Source organism: Vigna umbellata, chromosome 1 (assembly GCF_029865625.1).
Source record: "Vigna umbellata cultivar VRB3 chromosome 1, Vumbellata_1.0, whole genome shotgun sequence".
Taxonomy (NCBI): domain Eukaryota; kingdom Viridiplantae; phylum Streptophyta; class Magnoliopsida; order Fabales; family Fabaceae; genus Vigna; species Vigna umbellata.
Window position 1 is genome coordinate 51,651,956 of NC_142165.1, and position 13,853 is coordinate 51,665,808.

At 29.4% G+C, this 13,853-nt stretch overlaps 1 pseudogene; it reads right to left on the bottom strand.

Annotated features, from left to right (window-relative positions):
- Positions 1-6,695: 6,695 nt before the first annotated feature.
- Positions 6,696-8,559, bottom strand: LOC148205707 (cytidine deaminase 1 pseudogene; annotated as a pseudogene).
- Positions 8,560-13,853: the final 5,294 nt, after the last annotated feature.

The window sequence follows — 13,853 nt, forward strand, 5'->3', positions numbered from 1 at the left end:
ACTTATTTTCAAAAGTTTCCAAAAATATACATTTTGGAAATCACCTTTACAAAACAAAAAGTATTTTGAAAATTTGAAGAGTGCTCCAAAAATTGTGGGATGCAAGAAGTAAAAACAAAGTGTTTGAAAAAACAATAAGTATATTTACTCATTTCCTTTTTAAATCTTCATATTTTTATTCTAACATCTAAAAAAAATCATTTCTATTGATTCACAACAAAAGAATATATATATATATATATATATATATATATATATATATATATATATATATATATATATATATATATATATATATATATAATTTTATGGGTCAGGTACATGAATTTTCCTTTTTAGCATGAGAAAAATAAAACAATAAATCACAAATTAAAAAATATATAATACATTTATACTCCAAAATGAGATAACAAACCTAGTACGCAAAAAAAAAACATCAACAATAAAATAATCTTAAGACATGCAGTAGCACAAAGCCACTCAACTCGCTATGCAAAATCATAGTTGAAGAACTAAGGATCAACTAACATCTTATTTAAGAAAACAAATCACGTTTAGGCAGTACCGAATAAACACTATTGCATCAAAAGTCCATAAAATATTAATTCATCACTATGCTACCTTACAATGGAAAAACAACAACAAAGACACTAAAAAAATAATGCCCGATAGTGTAAAAAATAACACAAATAACCTAATATATTGTATAGCATGAAGGAAGAAATTTGTCATTATCATAACCAGAGCACAACACATTATAAACTTTTGGTTCCCTTCGACAACAACTGTTCAACTGTCCCCTTCACAACCTGAAACCCTAAAAAAGGGAAACTATATCATACATTCTTCAATAAGTAAACTGTTAAAAAAAAAAAACCAAACATCGATAACAATAATCTATAATGTTTAGATACAAATGGACATTCACTTCTCATTGGATTTTCAAGAATTTAACCAAAACTCATTGACAATGAGTGTTTGTGATCCTTGTTGAGCAGAGTTGCTGATTTATTATTTTTACCGGTTTTACTAGTTTGCACAAGGAAGAATGTTTAACTGGTAACAAACAATGAAAGGAAAAGGTCTCAATAACCTGTTTCAACGCTTTCTTTACTAATACTTTCTTTAGTTCTAAAATTCACATAGATAAGTGATGAAATCTATGTCATTCATTAGAGAGATGAGTTCTTTCAATAATAGTCCTACTCACATTAGTTACATTGAATAAACTTTACATAAGTCCTTGAAAATGTTATTTGTCAATTTTTATGCATCAATATTAAGTTAAAAAATGTGTCTTTGAATATATAGCAAGGAACTAAAATATACAATAACAAATACTTAGTTTAATTTAGAGAATTAAATGAAATAACAAAAGTTTTTAAAAATGTGTTTATGATGATGATGGTCTCCTCAATTAAAATTACTGGAAAGAAAACTTCTTAGTCTTTTACAATGGTTTAAGAAAGGAAAGAATTGATGAAACTTGTTAACACATGATCGTATAGAGATTAGATTGTTTATGCAAACTCAAATTTTGAAGTTTAACAAAAGTATTAAACGAAATATTGATATGAAAATAAATATGTATTTAAATAAAGGATTAAATATGTTTTTAGTCCTTCAACTATAAAACGTTTTTATTTTTAGTCCATCTCCCATACTTTGGTATACTTTGATCCTTGTCCTTAAAGAAACTGTAATTTTTCGTCCTCCATGACTAATGACGTTAATTTTTTCTGACGCAGCTAATGGTGTGCTACGTGGAAGACAAATTCAAATTTTGTTCTGGAATCCCTTTTTTTTCTTTGTTCAATGGTTCTGTGGGCACTCTTTTCTTCTCCATCTTCAACCAGCCATGGCCAACACCAAGTCAATCTCTAACTATTACACAACACTTTTTTCCTTTCGCCTATCTTCAACTCAAATCGCAACATTTATCATATATTTTCCATTGTCTTTCACTTTTTCTTCCTTTCCCCTTCCCTAAACCTATTCCCCGAAAAATCACAAGCACACACATCCACCCAATCAACCAAATCTGTAATTCCTCGCCCCCAGAAAAAAGAAGAACTTTTTAATATTGATATTACAAAATTTGGTTTCAATTATTGCACTATATATATGTTGAATGGAGCTGTAGGACACTGACAAGGAAAAAAGAACATGGCATGAATAGTTCAAGTAAGGAGTAGTGAGACTCAGCCTAGAGGTCGATGGACAACGAAAAAACATAATAGATTTGGGTGAAAGATCCATATTAAACCAAAAGAAGGAGATTTGTGTTGTACTCTTGCCGTCACCAAGTAATTAATAAATTCCAATTATTTGATGGATGATAGTATAGTTAAACCAGTACCTTTCCTCTCCTTCCTTCAAAGACATTTGTGTCTAGTCTGGAATGGTGGGATTTTGCAGTTATCTCAAAGCTTGAATTTGGATTGAGGATGATAATATTTGCATCGGATCCTGGAAGAATAGTTGCTTTCCTTGGATATGTATTGAAGATTCTAGCACTAAAATGATCGCAGACACTAAGAATAGAAAAATCAATGTGATACAATTGGGCTTGCACTGCGAATTGGTCAATGAGAACGACTTCAATAATTTAGATTGAAATGTACCAAATAAGTAGTCTTTTTGTTTAAAAAAGCACAAGCAGACAAAGAAACAAAAAACTACATTTTTTATGGAGGTGAAGTGTTTTTCTTTCTAACTCTATTTTTTTCAAACACTTTTTTTAAGCATCAACTCTTAAAGAGGTGGCAATGTTATGAATCTTGCATCGAGTACAATAGAAAGCTTAATGTGACGTTTATGTTTTGAGGCACTTTTACTTAATGACAATAAAGGGGCAGCCATTGAAGATGAAGAAGAGAATGACGATGAGAGGATTCTTGCAGAAACTGGGAAGGAGAGGGGAAGAGTATTACTAAGTGTTGGCCATAGTTGGTTGAAGATGGAGAAGAAAAGAGTGCTCGCAAAACTCTTGAACGAAGAAAAAAAAGGGATTCTAGTTTTGAACCTACAATTTAATATTTTTTCTTTTAATTTTAATTAGAGTCAGAAACAAAATTTGAATTGGCCTTTCATGTGGCACACCATTAGTCACGTTAGAAAAAAAAATTAATGTTGTTAGTCATGGAGGACGAAAAATTAGAGTTTCCTTAAGGACAAGGATCAAAGTGTACCAAAGTTTGGGAGAGGGACTAAAAATAAAAACGTTTGATAGTTGAGGGACTAAAAACATATTTAACCCTTAAAGAAATAACGTCTAAGAGAAAAATATTTTGTAACATCCTTTTTAGAAAAAATCAATAAAGGTTTTCAAGACTGAATTGTCTGATGAATATAGTTTATGAATAACATCTAAGGAAAGGAACTATTTTTTAAGTGAATAATTTAATAGACAATATGAGTAAACAAGCTAGTGTTTTATGAACAAGAAAGTCTATCTCTTTTATAACACTGAAGCTGAAAGAAAGCTTTATTCAATATAGTGTTAACTCGAGCAAAGCATCCTAAGAATACACCGTCTAAAGTATGATCGCTAAATGCTACACTCAAATAGCCTTTGATAAAAACATTTAATGTTTTACACCATCTAATGAATATACATGATATATGCTTTACCAAACTATGCATTTATTAATGAATTGACAAGTGATAAAATGTTTTGAATACGCAATATGGTCTAATGCTTATCAACATTCAAAATGTTTATTGCATGTACAAAAAAAGTGCATCGATGCGTATATACCTTGTTCTTGATATTTGTGCATATCACTAAAGTAGAAAGATATGTTCAGAATCATTATATCCAAGAAAAGGATGTTGTGTGATATGAAGAACATTCTAAGGATGTTTTCCTTGAAGCCTTCTTATCTGTCACATCATACAAGCTTTATTTAAGATAAAAGGCTATGATAAAGCTCTAAGCCTCTACAAAGTAAACTAAAGGGCTAATTTGGCCCTAACGTTGTCTCAACCCCCTTCAGGAGGGGTTTTGAGGTTATGGGCTCCGAAATAATACTAAAAGAAAAATCGTTGTTACCTACGGCCAAAATTCGTATATAACCTCAAAAATCTGTATGTAAAGTAATGTTACATACGAATTACATACAAACAAAAATTTGTATATAAAATGGTTATGGGTAATGTTACATACAAATTTTTCCTTATGTAATTACATATGAACATACGAATTTATTCATATGTAATTACATACAAATTTAACATTTGAGAGGGTCAAGGCTATCTAGGAGGTAAAAAGTAAAATGACAGCTCTATAAATATATATATATATATGTATATATATATATACATATATATATATATATATATATATATATATATATATGTATATATATATATATATATGTATATATATATATATATGTATGGTTTTACTTAAGCTAAGATCTAGCTAGAAGTACAAGAATATTCTTACTAGGTCGACATGTCATAATAGTTACATGTGTTTGTCATCTTTCTTCCTTGTACAAGAACTTTTTGCTTTGTTATGTTATGGTATCCTCTTCTTATATTAAATTAATTATTTTACCTTTTTTATCCTTTTAATAATCTATTTTTTCAATTCAAATAATTATCTATATTATAATATAAAAAGATGATTTTTTTTTGTTTATTTTTTAATTTTATCCCTCATTTTTTCAAATTTAACTATTTTTTTAAATTACCCATTTTTTAAATAAAAAAATTATCTACAAAACAAATAAATAAAATTTATATTTAAATTATTAAATTTGTTTATATTTATTTTATAATTATAACTTTATTATTTTTATTATTATAAAAAAATGAACAGTTCAATATAGCATTATAACAATAAAATTTTTTTTCAAAGAACGGATGAATCACTATAGTAGAAAAACACATCATATTCCTAACCTTTCATTTTAATTTTTATATAGCAAGTATATTAAGTCAAAATGGGTCATTTGACCCAATCTATCCTGACTCACTACGGGTTGATCACTTAGTGAGTTTAGAAACATTTGAGTCCGGTTCAACCCATCACGGGTTAATGAGAGTTAAAGGAGTTTGTTCACTGACTCACTTAATTACAAGTATTTTGTAATTAAAAAAAAATAATTAAAATTTAAGTAAATTTAAGTCTAAAATGATGTTAAACTTCATAGACAATTCAAAATAATAATAAAAATATATAATACAATCCAAAATCATCTTAAACTCTAAATACAATCCAAAATCAAGCACAAAAGGCAAAATAAATAAAAATCTAACAGTGATAATTTTTGTCACTTATCTATCTATAAGATTAGAGTCTTGAATGCAACAACATTTTTTGCTCTCTTGAAGCATTTTCTTGTTTATCCCCATCTATATTACAAAAAAAAGAATATTAACTAATAATATTGAAATACAAAGTAATAATTAGGTGGGTTGGTGAACCAATCCGGCTAACCATGGGTTCAATCCAGGTAAGACGAATTCTTAGTAGGTCAAGCTCAAAATTGACCTATATTAAGATTTCAAATTTTTTTCAACCTAACCTGGTTCGAACTCGTGGTGGACTGGGTTGGCTCACAGGTTCCAACTAGTTTTGACAACACTAGTATTAATCAACACCAGTCTTATCCAACCACTTAAGGTTATCCTTTTTTTGTTTCATACGAGGATATGCTTTCCTTTACCACTGTTTTTTAATTTCTTTCATATATTTTTTTTTGGAAAGTTTTGTTTTGTTGATTCTCAATGGAGAAAAAAAATTGAAACTATTATTAAATGTGAAGAGTTGATTTAAATATTGTTTTATTTTCTTTGTTAAGGGTGTGTTCACTTTTAAATAATGATTTAAAGAAGACTTGGTAGATGGATTTTAAAATAAAATGTGTGTTGTTTTTTTTAAGGGATTTAGAAGAAATAAAGATTGGATTTGGAAATAAAGTTTATAAAAGTTGTGAGAGATTTGATTGATGTGATAAATTAAAAAATATTTTAATAAATTGAAAGTGAAGATTACTAAATTTCTCCTAATGTTATAAGTAATAAATGATATTTATGACTTAGATATGTTTTGAAAGAATTATTTGAATACTACAATTAAAAATAATAATACAATATAAAGCAGCAGCACCACACGAACTTAGCTTCAGAACGTAGAGCACCAACTCTAGCTTGCCCTTCCCTTATAGATATACTGCAACCTAAAAAGAAGTATTGGAATAAGTTAGAATGCCATGGAATCAATTACAACATCTTCGAACAAAATCGATTCCAAGCGCTTAGAATATGTTCTTATATGTTGGAATCAACTCTTACATTATGGTTGAAATCAATTACGCCTTGTTGGAATCAATTACCCTTAAGTAAAAATTAATATAGTATTTATTATTATTATTATTATAAAGTATTATTATTTATTTTCAATGATGATTATTATTATTACTATTATTATTATTACTATTATTATTATTATTATTATTATTATTATGGTTAAATATGTTTCTAGTCCCTAAACTATTAAGCGATTTTGTTTTTAGTCCATCTTTCAAACTTTGCTACATTTTGATCCTTCTCCTTAAGGAAACCATAATTTTTCGTCCTCCAAAACCAACAGCGTTAAAAAGAAGCTGAGTTGGCTAACGGTGGAGTGCCACGTCATTTTTTTTTCTGACACTGAGACAATCTTCCCAGCTTTTCTCCCTCCCTCAGTGGCGCATTAGATTAAGGTTACTATTTTGGGGAATGAGAGTGGGAAGAGAAAAGGCGTTGTGGTGAGGCTCCAAGAGGAGAGACGCGATTTTGGGGAGAAGATCGTGGGGGCCGAAGCGGTGGGAGGAAGTGGGAGAGAGAGGTGAAGTGAGGGTTGGCGTGGGAGGTGATCTGGATTTGGATATCGAGGGCGTCGCGAAGTTCCTAGGGGAACTGCAGGCAGTGGTCGCAAGAGGCGGCGGAGACCACGAAGGAGTCGAGGTGAGTCTCGCCATGGAGGACCAAGTTGGTGAGGAGGAACTACTCGACGTGGATGGTGTCGTGGAAGGGGAGACCCGAGAACTCCACGTTGACGATGACGAAGATACGATCGGAGGCGCCGAGACCTACGACGACGACGGGGAAGTTGGAGATGGATGGATGGGCGAGGGACTGGGCGGGGGAGACGAGGGAGGGGAGGAGTTTGGCGATTGGAGAAGAATGGGCTTGGGCCTCAGATGCATCCCAACATCATCCATGCATCCGAGCACTCTTTTAGAGTTAGCTTCTGGTATTTGAAATTTCGACGGAAGAACCGTGGATAGCGATCTTCGACGTGGAAGACAGCGGTCGGGGATGAGGACGGAGGTTTGCGGTGTTATGGTTGACGAGGGTGGTGGATGGGGACGAAGATGCAAGGAAGGAGACGACGCCAGTGAGGGAGGGATAAAAGTTGGGAAGATTGACTCAGTGTCAGGAAAAAAAATGACATGACACTCCACCGTTAGCTAGCTCAGCTTCTTTTTAACGTTGTTGGTTTTGGAGGACGAAAAATTATGATTTCCTTAAGGAGAATGATCAAAATGTATCAAAGTTTAAAAGAGGGACTAAAAACAAAATTGCTTGATAGTTTAATGACTAAAAACAAAATTGCTTGATAGTTTAGTGACTAAAAACATATTTAACCCTTATTATTATTATTAATGATTATAAGTATTAAATGTGAATGTATTATTTGATAAGATTATAATCGAATTATTATTTGTATTAAAACATAATTAGATTACTAAGTTAACTAAACATAATACAAATTACTATATATTTTCACATAAGTTGGATAAAAAAACTAAATTCATAAATTAAATAACTAAACTAATAATTATCTTTACTTAATTCATGCATGCATTCTCAAGCCCTTTTTTTTTCATGCCTAGTATTTGCAATGCATTTGATTCAATATCATTGGAATTATTAAAGCCAAAATCATGAATATGATGTATGGTCAAGCTTCTTGATATCTTTGTTGAGCTCAATTAATGCAAGTCGTGCTCGAACAATTGCATTTTCCAATAATGTGTCCATAAGAGAAGTTTTCATAGTCACTGTCACTTCACCACCACAACCACTAAGTCTCCATAACTATATCTAACCGAGCTCCACAACGCCTTTACTAAACTCAACTATATAAACTCATGTTCATCTCTTATTTTATCCGATGTGGGACTTTGTTTGTACCCAACATAAAACTATACTATTTATCATTTTATTTATAAGACATGTTGAGTAATGATATATTGTTAAATATTTGTTAAATCAGATTAAATTTTTTAAGTGCTTTCATTTTAAATTTTATATTCTTATTTATAGTTGTGGTTATATTAAGACAGGTGTCTTGTGGTAAATGAGATTATTTTACTATTTTTTTTTTATTTCAAATTGTCTTAATTTTATGCTTGCTTTACTTATGTAGTTATTGAATTGCCGATGGGTAGATCATATCTTCTACCAAACATAGAAGTTTAGATGAAAAGGAATTTGAAAACAAAATTATATTTAAACATATGGAGAGTTTAGGATGAATAATATAAATTTAGGTTCCATTAAGAACCCAAATGTCACATTGTTGTTTGCCCTATATAGATTTAGAACTATATTATTCCAATGAGAGATTTTGTTTTGAGGCGATGAATTAGGTTTCCCTCCAGGAATGCCAAAATACCGTTTCCACTATCATTGTCATCAAGTAACAGCTTTCATGTTTATTAAACTATTGTTGTTAATGTAAATAGATATATTAGTGCACAAATTTGTAAGAAAACGATAAAGTCATATATGTTTTATATTAATCTGCACTACGATTTCTTCTATTAAATATAGAAGTTGGTGGCCGGGTGGGTGACTAAGAAGTCAATCCTACTGTTTTATTTGCATGAGAAAGCATCAAATCTCAACCAAAACACAAAATAAATTATATTCTTTTGAAACACTTTTAGTCTTATAATGTTTTTTTCTTCTGTTTTATAATTTTATTTAGTAAACAATTTTTTAATGATAAATATCACATTTTATTTTAATAGATTAAATATGTTTTTAATTCTAAAATTTATATATAAAATTAAAATTTATTTTAAATTTTAATATATTTTAATTTTAAATTAAAACTAAATAATATAGTTTTTTTTTAATATAATGGTATTAATTTTATTTTACATGTTATACAATGTTTCAAGATTTATTTAACTAGAAACATCTCGAATTTTGGTCTCAAACATCATTTAAGACATTAAAAGATTTTATAGAGTTGAATTAAAAAGAATTATACATCTAAAACCAATTTCAATTATACATCTAAATCCAGAGATTAATATGCAGTTTTAAAGTAATACCTAAAAGTTTTTATCCATTTTTCTCTATGTTTTACTATGTGGATTCTGTGTTTTTTAGATACATTGACTTTGCCATGAATATCAATTGAGACTTAGAAAAACAGTTTTATATGATTTTTAATGAAAATTATAAGATGAACGAGACTATCCAATATTTTATTGTGAAGATGAATATACATTTCAGATGAATGAATAAATAGGTAAGAAAGGTTAAACATGTAAGGGATAGAAGAATAAATTAATTAAACACATGATTGATTGAATTTGGATAGGGTTAGACTAGAACTCATAATGAAAAGTGGTTGGTTTTCTATGAAACCTTGAAATTGAAGTGTTGTGGACCATCTTTGAGACACCTTCCAAAAATATCCTAAGCAGGACTCATGGTAAGGTATATAAAAGAAATGAAAGCAGATAATTATGAAGGTAAGAATCCCTAACGATTTTGATTAGGTGGTATGAGTTTTATTATGGAATATGAAAGTTATTTGAATGGGAAGAAAGCAATTATTGGATATTGGATAGTATTATGAAAGAAGAAGAATCCGAAAGTAAAAGGAATTGTATAGATAGCATAATTGGAAGGGAAAGTGGAAAATACTAAAATAGTGGTTCCCAACATTCTGAAGGACCCACGGGATTGAAGGTACTTGAAAGTTCCATAAGCAATGGTCCAAGAGATAAGTATTAATTTGATTTAAATGGTAGATTCTGTTGTTAAAAGACCGTGTATGACCAGTTCCTTCTTGGAATTTTCTATGCTTCTGCTTTATGCTCTAAGCTCTTGCTGTTCTAAATTACTTTTCTAAATTCTCACCAACTCTTCAATTAAACAATTCCAGACAAATTTACCCAATCAAAACCCTCTTTTCTATTCAAATCACTTTTTATCATATTTGTAAGTAAGGAATGTATATGTGTGCGACCTAATACATTTGAGATTATTGGAGGCAACAATGAGCATCTGCATATAAGTACAGAAGGTACATGATGATGAGTCCACTACAGGAATACGAAGCTCCCCAAAATTCCATTCACATTCACGACATTCACATTCACGACATTTAAAATCCTTTTATAAAGAAATGTGATTTTTGTAGAAGGAATAATATGATATCTTATCATAGATTTTTAAAAAAATGTTAAATATTGTTAAAAAAATGTGTGTTAAATATGGAATGGGATTTGGGGAGTGGAATTTTGATGTGTTGGATTTGATGGTTTGGTCCCCCAAAACGTCTCTCTGTGGTTTGAGGCCTTGCTTTAACGTGCGCGTTGGGTTTCTTTCATGCCTTCTCTCTTTCTTCTCATGCTCTGTTAGACACCAGGACCCACCTTCACATCTACCTCTTCCTCTTAATTCAACCAAAATCTCTCAACTTTTTTTTAAACACATTTTACAATTCTTTTACGTCATCAAAATATTTAACATCATTTAAATAACAATATTACACACATAATCACTCTTTAGCTAATACTTATAAATTTTAGATATTAGATACGTCTATACATCATTATTCTGTGAATAATATAAAGAAAGGTTATTTACGTAAACAATTACACAACACTTTCTTTACGTCTTATTATATTACTTTTGTATTTATATTTTATGTACATTTTTTTTATTTATTGAATGTATTATATAAACATAAACATTTTATTTCAATATTCTCAACCAGCTAAAACTAGTTTTTATTAATTAAACTGTGGAATTATTATTTATAAGTATATGTGGTTGTTTTTGGTGGTTGATTGACTTTGAAAATAATCTATATGTAAATATAACTCTAACATAAAATTAAATATTATATAACAAAAAAAACTTATAAATAAAATATTTTAAAATTTTAGATTAAAAGTGATGATGTGAATTCCTTATATAGATTGAATTTAAATTATATATTTATAATATCTTTCCTTAATACATATTTGGGAGAAAAATACCATCAATTGATTATTATAATTATTGTAAGTTTAAATATGTTTTTTTTTATCGTTTTTGTTTCTATGAAAAATGCTTTCTTTTTATCTCTAAAAATTAAAACCAAATTTTGAATTTTGAATTTAAAATACTTTTTTATTCTTCAAAAAAATTTAATCAATTTTTTAGTCATTATTACAATTCATCTTGTGATGGATTAATAGTATTTACTTTTTAGATCTTAAGAACTTTTTAGCAGCGCATTTCATATTATATTATAATACTACCATGTGTCATTCAAAATAGTTATCTAATATTTTATTCAGTAAGTAAGTAGCTAATTATTGTTCTTACAATACTAAAATATAGATTCTCAATCTTGAAGGACCGAAATTGAGAAAATTTTGACGAAAACTAAAATCAAAATCTTATCATTTTATAAAATTAAATACATACTTCGAAGTCTTTCTAATAATAAGGTTATTGTCATATCTTATCATTTTGTAAGGATTAATATATATTATTTAAAAAATATTAATAAGAAAATATATATTATAAAACTTATAAGATTACTCTTAAAACCACCATGGCCCCACTTGCTTTCGACATTGATACCGACTGCCACATATTATATTGTTTTTTTAAAACCTAAGCTTAAGCAATTGATTAAACCTCTAACACTGATATCTCTCATTCTCTATTCATGCTGACCACTGATCAAGTGGGCTAAATTATTCTTCACTCACATGAAAATAGTATCGCTTAAATCATACCCGTAGGCCATAGACATAGTGACTAATCTCAATTAGTGAAGATAATGGTGGCTAATTAAGAAGGATTTTTATATAATAAATTACATTAGCATTTTTTCACGAGCTTCTCTAAAATATCAAGATTCAATTCTTTTCTTTATTTAATATTTACTGCATGCTATTCTTTAAATTTTAAAGTGAACACCTTTACATTTTATCAAAGATGTAAAAAATAAAAAAATAAAAATGAGAATAAGAAGTAAATTTTAAATCTAATTTAATTTTACAAAATTGAATTATAAGATGAAGTTTCTATCAGCTTAACATGATAGTAGATATTAATAGGTGGTGTGATAATGGTAGGAGATAGCTTAACATGATAGTAGATATTAATATATGGTGTAATAATGATAGCGAATAAAACAATATATCCAACCAATAATAAATTTTGTTAGAATAGATTCTAGTAATAACTTTAAAATCATATTAATAAATAAATTTTAAATCAAAAACTAAATCTCAATATTGTATATTATAAAATGATATTATTTCTAGTTGATTTGTTATTTTCAATATATTATAATAAAAAAAAATTGATAGGGTAATTGTTAGGAAAAGGGAAGATTTAAGGGAGAATCAAGTGGTGGAGAAGAATGATGAGTGGGAGAGGGAGGAGGAAGATCCCTTGGAGAACTACAAAATCTGTTCATTCACACTTATCTCTACCTTTATCTTTCTTTTATTCTTTTTTCCCTCCAATCTTAGCTGCATACCACATGCTTCTGCACATTTACAAGCTTCCATGCCTCCATCTCACACACTCACAATCTATTAACGCTTTATTATTGTTTTTCATTCAAAATTAAAATAAGAAAAAAAAAGTCCATCAAAATTGTTTCTTGGTCAATACGAACCTGAGAAGAAAGAACAAGCATTGCAGCTTGCAAAGCATGGTCTTCAATTTCGAGTCTTGATATGTAAATAACCACATGCTGTCTTTTTGTCCTTTTCATTTGGAGCTTTTAGCCCCTCGCCCAGATTTATTGTTCTCACTTCCCTCCTTTCATACCATATATATATTATCTTTTTTCATTTATACTGCGTATTTTGGCTTTAAATATTCATGCAAATGTCATATTTTATAGTTAAAGTTAAGAATAGGAACTAATAAATTTGTTGATGATTTGGAAATAGTATATAGTGATTAATATTGGAGCAAAATGGAAGTGGGATTTGCTGATACAGTAGACGCTTTGGGTGTTGGGCTCTTAGGGATTCCCTCGATGGGGTTATCTATATGATCCTATCATTCTGTCTGCACAAGGGAATGTAACAAGGGAATATATGTGTCATTTTTTTTTCTTTCTTGAACCACTCAAGATCCATCTCCCAATTCTGCTTTACCTCTGTGTCCTCTTCTTGGATTTCGAATGTTCTTTTTTATATTCCTTGTCATTGTTCCCATTCCATTATATTAATAGTCATCAAAATTGGATTTTAAACCAAACCCATCACGTGAAACTAACTATACACTGCTGGGTTTGAATTAACATATATTATCATTCCAAGGGGTCACAAATTAATTAATAGTCAACCACGTTCACCACATCATGTTAGATAATTAACCCTGTCCACGATTTACACACAGAAGAAGAATTAATTTGAAATCCGTTTATGGTTTGAAGGAGAGGAAAAAATTGTTGAGCGAGTGTGAGAAAATGGTAGCAGTCACCCTTCCAACAGCGTCTAACAAATGGACACAGCTTCACGTCTCTCTCTTAATTATTAGACAAATACATGTCCACCCCAATTTTGTTGCTTTCCTTTTGGAAGAGA